The following is a 10,107-nucleotide window of genomic DNA, read 5'->3' as shown; positions in this document are numbered from 1 at the left end:
ATAAAAGAAACCTGGGGCCCGTTTCATAAAACTTTTTATCAGTGACAACTGCCCCATATCTGTGACAAATTTTTGCTCTCAGCCAATCAGATGCAAGGATTTCAGTAGCTTGTCACATCTATGACAACTTGTCACTGATGACTGGTTTTATGAAACGGGCCCCTGGGCGCCTTTGTGCGACATCCAAATCAGATTTAAAGGGATGATACAGTATTGTTGGAGATGAGAATTGGGCTTTTAACTTTTTGCGAGATGCCGAGAAACCACTAATGGAATAAAACAGAGCATAACATTCTAAGAAGAATTTAAAGTTTATTAGATGGAAATTGGTTTTGGAATGGCTGAGACATCCAAAAACAAAGTAAAACAAAATCCTAACAAAAGGTGGTTCCCACCTTTTATTGAGATTGCTCTGTTTTGGATATCTCAGCCATTTCAAAACAAATTTTCTTCAAAGAAACGTTGAATCCCCCTTGGAATTACATACTCTTTCATATTTCATAAGAGGTTGCTCATTATCACACACACACACAGAAAAAAAAATGTTAGAAACCTAAAGTTAGGTCTCAACCAAAAGTTTACGATCCCTTTAAAATTCGTGGACGATTTGCAAGTGGCGTTAGCACAGGTGTCCTTTGGAAAGAATAATAACATGCGGATAAAACCTGATATCGGAATCAATTACTAACACGAAACACATCCATAACTGTCAGGTTTCCGTCAAATTTCCAGTGCTGCATCATATCAGTACATTTTATCATGATATATGATTTGTGTTTTGCGCCATTTCAAATAAGGAGGTCTGAAAACTTCCGAGATCGAATGTACGTTTGATAAATGAAACATTTCTTGTGAAGTGACAGTTGCCTTAAGCTGGTTTAAAATATATGATATGAAGAGTTTGCCACAAAAAAATGATATGTCGCTGATCAACTGTAGAGCTGTGGCGTTTGAGTCTTAGTTGATATGATTTGATTTGTTGTCTTAAGTTTTCGAACAAACCCATCAGGTAAATTGTTGTTGCGGATGAATTTGAAATTGAAACAAAATGAAAAGTTAGACGAGCACGAATCAAATGATTTTGGCTTTAAAGCCCCCTTACACCTGAGCGAATGTAGGGGGACGAAGGGGGACGAATGGTAAAAACGCACGAAATGCGCACGAATTCAACGATTTCAAATAAAATTGCCTTCAAATCATCCGATTATTAACTAAAGTCAAATATGATTAACGAACGGTAAGCGAAGGATAAATATTACATGCGAAGAATAACGATTTTTCGGTTCACTTCTTTTAGTAAATTGCGGCCGAAGGCGAGCGAAGGGTTGATATGACCCGATAAGACGAACGAACAATGAGCAATGGTTTGATATGGCGTGCGATTGGAAACGAAGACGAAAGAATAGATCAGGCGTTCTAGTACGTGTGTGTGCGCTCCTCGGGGAGTATAAAAGCGACCAGGTCCGTCCAGATTTCAGTGCGGCCAGAGAAATCATCCACGCAACATTTACATTTAAAGGACGACAAAAATAAACGGTAAAATCAGCCGGAAGATTCCAGTATTGTTGGCACTGTAAACATTAATGTTTTTTTCGCAAAAATTGTGCGAGTACGTGGAAGGTGATAGTCATCACGATGACGAGTTGGGTAGATATGTAGAGAGTTATTTCTTATGAACATATGTGCAAAAATGTCAAGAAGCTCATCAATTGAAAATTTATACATAAAAATACCAACATTATCATGAAACAAATCAATCAATTTCAGATTTTTGCTTCTACACAAAATATCATTTGTGTGACATAAATATTAAACATTATTATTTATTGTTAAAGCACGTTTTTGAAGAAGAAAAAGGGTATCCAGCAAAAACTGAGATGAATTGCACCAATTGCTATCATTTTAGCACAAAAAAAAAATAAATATTGAAACAGTGACAATGGAGGTGAGGTGGTAACAAATCTGACGTACCCCTAAATTGACTCGACCTACCCCCTTTCCCCTATTGTATCATACCTACCACCAACATCGCACCAGATAAATTTGTAGTCACAATCCACTATAGCCAACAGGATTATACTGAAAAAGCCCTTGTTATTACAGCATAGCGAGCCGGACAGAGGAGGCTTTCTGATGGCCACTCATGCTTGCCATCAATAGCTGCCACACAGTGGGGAAAATTCCACCGCTTGTAGAATCCACCAGCAAGTTGTTTCCATCCATCAGGGGTTGAAGGGGCTGTCATGACTTCATCTGCATACTCGTCACATATGGCCTGACACACTTCCCTGCCCACTACAGATAGGGTGTTTTCAGGCACCCTCCACCCATACTGCATGTCGGAGTACTTGGTGCCAGACACAAGATGACGGAGAGTAGCTGCCAACTTGAGACCTTCTTCCAGCGGCTCCCTGTACTAGGTGTACTGCCTCCTGATTCTTCCTCTGACCCTTTCCAGGATTTCATCGTAGAGTTCAGGGGGCATGAAGAGACATTTCTTGAAAGTCGAAGGGTCTCCTCTTCGGAGCTCAACCAACAGCTGGTCGTAGATTCCAAAAGCCCTTCTTCTGGCAGGGTTCAGCCACGTCCTTCTCCGGTTCCATGACATTTGCTCCTGCGACAATTGCTTCCATGAAATGTTTGTACACTAAGCCAAACATAAATTGTAGCCACAGACATAACCCTGTCCATAATCCTAATCCTCACGTCAAACTAAACTTAAAACCCTATCACAACTTTAACCCTAACCCTAAGTCTTTGGAGAATATAAGACCGGAGCAATTGTCGCAGGAGCAAATGTCGTGTCACCCCTTCGCCAGATACGACGTCGTCTGAAGCCTCGTCTCCATCTGAATCGGCCTCTGATGAACTGGTGTAGGTTCAGCTGCTGATGTATAATATCATTGAGCCATTGCCAGTAAATACTGGACTCTGAGGCGGGCTGCATCTTCCATTTTTCTGAAGAAACTTTGAAACTTTCAGGTGGAATGTTTATCGTGAGTAGCATGGTGAGTGGCTGATCACAGGGAGCAGCTCAGCATTCGCCAATTATTTCGTCAGGTCATTCGCTCGTATTCGTACCACTTCGCAATCCATAGTTTGTCATAGTATCTCTTAGACTTGCCTTCGTGTATGCATCGCCTTTCAAATTTAGTAAAAGTCGATCATAGTTTCCCTTCGCATAGAAGATGGCAAGCGAAAATACGTTTGTCATAGTATCTTCGTTTCTATGCGCAAGTCATATTTAGTCATCGTGTTGCTTCGTTTAGGGTTCTTTCGAGATCGGTCCACCTTGGCAAAAGCGCGATGAGGGACTATGCGTGACGATAGCACACGAACGATAAACGAACGATTACCGCAGACTAAATAAGAGATGCAAATGACAGACGATTTTTCAATTCGTCGGGAAATTTTAAACATGTTCAAAAATCCCGTGCGAATTTGAATGATCGCAACTGTTAGTTCAGAAGGTGTACGAACCCAAACACGAAGGGTAAATATGACTTACTATCAATTACCATTGAAAACGATTTTTCCAAAAATGCCTTTCGCCAGCCATCGCAAGTCATATTTCAGGCAATTCGCTCAGGTGTGAGGGGGCCTTTAAATAGAAGCGTCTTAAATTGGTACGAACATAGCTGGCATTACATTGTATATTTAACATGAGAAGAGGAGAGATGCAGTGTATGTAGCTAGGTTTAAACGGCTGCTATCTCATTCTCTATCTATCTATCTATCTATCTATCTATCTTCTCTCTATCTTCTATCTACACACTCATATGTATATACATATATATATATATATATATATATATATATATATATATATATATATACATATATAAAGTGAGAAAGTAGTGCTGGAGAGACAGGTGGATGGGAGGGGAGAGAGAGGTTGGTGGTTCCAGCTGGATTTGTTCGCGAGCGTGGCCGGAGGGGAACAAGTGGCATGATGCCCCTGACGGTCTCGTCCCATCTGAAAACTCTCGTCAAACTCTCGTTTATTTTAGGGCAGACGGGCGCGAGAGAGAGGAATATCTGTGGAATAGTGAGAAACCCGTCATGGAAGTGATTAACCCATAGCATGCCACGTTTGCATCCTGTCCATAGGTTTGTGCGTGACATTTATGCACATCATTGGGACAGAAAGGGTTAAAAGAGAGAATGAGATGGCGATTTGGGGGTACGGGGTGAAGGAGAAACATCTTGAAGCGAAGTGGAAGATTGGAAGAAAATATCCAGAGACATAAAACGGAGATGAATGAGAAGAAGAGAAAAACGGAAGAGGAAGATGGATCGTATTCAGTCCCTTGTCTGCCGTATTGATTTTACATTATCTTTGTGCGGATTGAAATGATCAGACTCTTTTTTGCATAGAAACAAACCAGGTTGATCTAAGGTTATTCATATTGTTAGGAAAAACACTATCTCATCTTGATAACCCTAATTTGGCTAGCTTTGATTCTATTTCTGTATTTACAAAATTAACATGCAGAGAATCTAAACTAAGTACCGTTATATATATATATATATATATATATATATATATATATATATATACATATATATATATATATTATTTTCTTAATTCAAGTTCCATATTTCACATTTCATATTCAGGTTTCATATTCCATTTGATATCGGAGTAAAATATGTTTAACACAACAGTCAATTTTAGACATAATTTCACAAATGTATAAGGACATGTAATATGTGATGTGTAAATATGAGGAACCTACTAAAAAGCAATGCTTGTAGGATGTAGGTTCCAAAGAAATGACATAATCGTTTAGTACAACATGGTAATTACGAAAGATGACGAAACACATGCGAAATTCAGTATGTCGAGATTATAATAAAATCTACGGAATATACAAAATAGCTTATAATGTTCAAGGTAAAACTCAGGGATTCAATGCTCCATAAAATTGCAATATTGGTTAAACAATGTAGTCAAATGTAGTCGCCCGAGCGAGGCATCATTGCGCATAAGGACAGATATATCAAATGATCACGGCAAGTAACTAAACATAGAATTTTAAAAAATTGACATTTAGATTTTGCTTAAAGGAACTTAGAGAACTTGATTGCAGCCGAACAGAATCTAACTCATTCCAGAAAGAAGGGCCGGTAGAAGTAATTGTCTTAAGGGCTAAAACTGTACGAACGGGGGAAAAGTGATATGATCCACTGTGTCTTGTATAGGGTTATTATGGATTTCACTGTTTTTAACAAAAATTGAGGAAAATAAACTAGGAAGATCACCAATGCTCAACTTATACATAAAAATTCCAACGTGATACAAATACAAATCAGAAACTTTTAGTAATTTACTGGAAACAAACAATTCATTTGTAGGATCCAAAAAATGTGCACGATTTATAATCCGCAAAGCCTTTTTCTGAATCAAAAATAACGAATCAATTTTAGTCTTAGAGCAATTCCCCCAGGCCAATATTCCGTAATATTTCATATTAGAATGATATACAAATCAACTACAAATCAGGAAATACAAATTACATACAAATCGTGACATACAAATCACAAACAAATCATGCAATATGCAAAAAAGTTACACAATATGATGCAATATGCATGAATTGTTACACTATTACCTATGAAAAGGAATAGCAATGTAACGGCTACTGAGCCAGCCGGCTAATAACGTGACGGCAACTATCTTGCTTAATATATCTTGCCGCCATCAGCATGCGCTCATTTTCCAGTTCGTTCTGCTTATCAGTCAGATCACATTGGCTTTGACACACATGTCAATCATGTCTTCATTCATTAATGTTCTGGATACATATTGGCCGGCAATCACAACGCAGTTTAAATCAAGTCCATAGTTAAGATTACAGTCCATGGCCTTGAATAAGTGCGATTGTGCGAACCTTTCATAATGTGCGTGTCGGCGTACATTCTTCATGGGAAGTCCGTTCGTGTATAATGCGGGGCGTCACGTTCATCAGTCGAAATGTGCATAATCCATGTACCAGGTTTAATCCACCTCTGTGAATTCCGGTCAATACGTCTTAACCCGACTGGAGGGTGTTAGAGTGTTTCCTTCACAGTACTGTGTTTCTTTAACGTGCGCAGGTGTCTTGATAATCGCCGTCGTATTAAAGTTCTAAGTTTATTTCCTGCATAATCTAGCAGATACAAACTCCGGAGAGATTATTGAAAGGCCCCATCACGTGTACTGTCATTATCTTCTTCAAACCTTTTCACACTTGAAATCTCAACTGATGTCTCCTCTTAATACCATTTACCTCTATCATGACGTGAAAACGGCTTCCTTTCGACATCTTTCAGTCAATGTTTGACACTGAATTCCTGCCAGAACGAGGCGCGATGATGTCATCGAAATCCCCCGGAAATCAGAGATGAGCATTTTTGCCTCCATTGCAACTTTCTGAATCATAAGTCATATTTACTTACCAATCCAGTTTGGCAGTGAGTACATTTCAGTGGCAGCGTCGCCAATTTATTCGACGAGTGGACACTTCGGTTTCAGCAGAGTGAGTAAACTTTAATTTTGCTCGGGGACTTCACTGACACTTTCACGCGAAGGCTAACTTTGGGTGATACGTCGATCCAAAGCGAAATCGCATTCTAACTAGGACACTTAGGCAACATACAGATCTTGGTGAGATGGTTGACCTTCGTAAATAATCGCATCGCTCACCGATCTCTCACCGATCGTAATAAGGGGTCTCGTGTACACTCGGACGCGCCACACTTCTAGCGGTTGTGATTGCAATCCTATATACCTCAGAGGGGGCGGCGGGTATTGAGTTGACAGCCGTCGATGACGTGTTTCAAGCTCCCCTCCCCCACCCCCACCCGCCACCATTGTTGCAAAATAGAACAAACAAATATTACATTACTGTATATATTGTCCACGCTTCTTTAGGTCTTCTACAGGACGATGTCACAATGATAATCGAATTTTTACATGAATTTATATCTTACGCGAACATCGCAAAATACGGCTCCACCCAAACCGTGATATTGCCTTGGTCTCCGATTGGTATGATTCACGCTCGTGTATCAACAGCTCAGACGAAAAAAAAAAAGGTGAGTCCCCAGTGCCAGTTAATATTTCACGGGTTACCGCTGGAATGAAAAAAAAAGAGAGAGAGATATATTGATTATTCTGACAATTACGTAAACTAGTTCAAAGATTAAGAAACGGGTCGATAATATCCCCGGCGGTAGTGGATGTCGCACGAATTGATATGCCAAGTCAAGATCTGTGGCACTGCAGCCTTTCGCCATAAGCTTTATTCACTCACGCAAAACATGAATAGCAAGAAAAAGGCAAAACCAAATTGGGTCTCCATAACGAGACATCATTAATATCGGGTGTTGCGCTGCACTGGTCTGGATTGATGTAAAATTGTATTGTTAAATATTCATTCAGTGCAAGTCGGCCGGCATTATGTTTAACCGCTTTGGCTTTCTTTCTTTTTCTTCTTCTTTTTTTCTGTCAGACACAGTAACGTTATTTTCTATACCCACAATTGACAAATAAATTAAAATATGGTTAACAAATACGCTCACAGTAAGCGTTCGATAGAAATTAAACGAAAGCAATACAGTACGAGGAAATGACGAAGACAGTGAAAGCTGGAAAAATTGATATGATAATAATAATACGATCTTCTCTTTCCAGGGTAGCCTCTTCAGTGTTGCCACTGCTCTACCAGAGGGCCCTGCCATTATTATTATTACCCTAGCGTTGCTAGGTACCCCATTTATACACCTGGGTCGTGAGGTACGTGGTAGGTAAAAACATCTTGTCCAAGGACGTAAACGCTGGACTGGATTCGAACTTGGGTCCTCCGATTGACAGCCAAGAGTCTTATCCATTATGCCGCAGTGCCCCAAAAAAGATGGATATTGAAAGACATTGAGATAAATAGACAGATATACAGGAAGTGAGAGAGGAGACAGACGTTTTATTGATGACAGAGGAGGATGATGATGAGATGAGGATATGGTGGAAAGGAATTTATTTGGTTTACGTCCCAAGAGACGGAAAACTCACTCTCGCTGTCGCCATAGGATGCATCCTATATGCACTTCGCTTTTCTCTCTTCATTAACCACGCCCACATCAAACAGGTTCTGCAGATCATATTACGAAAGCAGTGAAAATTTTCTGTCATGCATCGCAATGCTCTGAACCTCTTAATCATGATGCAATAGATAGAATCACAAATAAACAAATAATCAAACAAGACAAAAATAAAATCTATCTCTATCTATGGATGTTCAATTCTTCAGTCAGTGAAAAAAAAAAGCATATAAACCTTACAATTCATTCCTGTCTGTTCCTCGTTCCTTGCATGGCGTGTTCAATTTATTGTATTAAATTCTTTCACTTCAGAACAGTCGCTTGATTCTCAAAAGAAAGTAAACATAGAAGATTTGTTTTGGATTGATTTGCCTAGATCTGGGGGGCGTTTCATCAACGAGTTCGTCGGAGTTTTCACCGACGAATTTGCTATCAGCCAATCAGACGCAAGGATTTACACTGACAACTGTTAAAAGCTAATGAAATCCTTGGTCTGATTGGCTGATAGCAAATTCGTCGGTGAAAACTCCGACGAACTCGTTGATGAAACGCCCCCCAGGCCAAGACGCGTATTTTGAGAAGAAGCTTTTTGATAGTAAATCAATCAGACAAGAAAAAAAAAAACATTTATATATAGAGAGAGATAAAGTGCGTGGAAGTGAGTATAATTATGTGTCACTCATTGTAACCGTAGAGAAACAAATTAGATGCAACAGTATATATTCCAGTGTATATCCTTGCTTATGTGGATGTGTGTGTTGTTGTAGGTGTGTTCCTTGAATGTATCAAGGAGTGTGTATTCAAACGTTTCGTTAATTACATTTTGTTGGAGATAAACTTAAAACTTGAAGTGATTTAGTTAATGTGAAGTAGATAAAAGGCATGACAGCTTTCTCAAGTGCTGTTTCAAGATGAAATAAACATGAACAAATTTATGAAACTATAATACAGCTTAAGAATCAGAAGGAAAAATATCCAGTAAAAACACTTCCCCATCTTGCGTGCTTTCAGACAAAGTTTTCACAGCTTTATGGACATAAACGACAATTATCGGGTGATTAAGGAAAGCGTCTTTTCTTGTAAGATATGTTGCTTGCTGTGCAATCAGCCAGTGATTTCAAGACTTGCAGAATATTTAGCACTTGGAAACCAAAATGAGATAGGGAGAAATAACTATTTGAAGGAGAAAAAGGAAGACCAATTTGCTGACTTTAGACTGAAATGTGCAAAGACTTAATCTCACGGACACTTCGGGCCGTTACACTTGGAGGAGTTGAAAGTAAATTTGTTCAGCAGTTTCATGTGATCAACAGCAGCTTCGAAGATTCCCATATGAGCAATGAGGGCGCAGTTCATCTCTGCCAAATATCTCTGATGATGACCAGATGACATCACACGAAAAAAGAAAAAGAGTTTCCTGTTCAAATAAGCTATACCTTGGGATGGTGCTGGCAGTGTAACCCTGACGACAGAGTATAGATGCTATCTTCTCTTTCCTCTTTCTTACGTCCTTCTCGCTCGTATTTCAATTTGTGATATTCTAACCTGATCTTTGATAACAACACTAAACGAATAAACTTAGCGATTGTATACCGCTTAAATAGTCTAATCAGCACTGCGCAGTAAGAGGAGTGAAGAAGCACCACATTACATAATTTATGTATGTAGATTTTCACGAGCGATAATCAGGCAACGGTCAGTGCTATAGTGCAGTCAAACTGCAGTAAGATTGGAATCTGTGCATTTCATAATTTTCATTTCTATCTTAGCTTAATTATGGCTGACAAAATATCTGAAAACCCAAATGTTTTTTGAAGGGACATGCCAAAGCCGGTCAACAACCTTTGTTTAACCAGTTCACTCCTCAAGGAGGAGTGTTTATACCAAAAGGCTAGATTCTGTAGTCATTACTTACGAAATTCATTCATTCAAGCATATTATGACACAGTGAGCCTGGATGATACGATATGCTGACTATTGGTATAATCAATTGGAGCGAACCACGAGAGTCAGCATCATTCGACC

This window comes from Diadema antillarum, unplaced genomic scaffold, assembly GCF_040938485.1.
Source record: "Diadema antillarum isolate AM-2024a unplaced genomic scaffold, OU_Dant_1.0 seq00000581_RagTag, whole genome shotgun sequence".
NCBI lineage: Eukaryota > Metazoa > Echinodermata > Echinoidea > Diadematoida > Diadematidae > Diadema > Diadema antillarum.
This window is presented reverse-complemented; position numbering follows the sequence as displayed.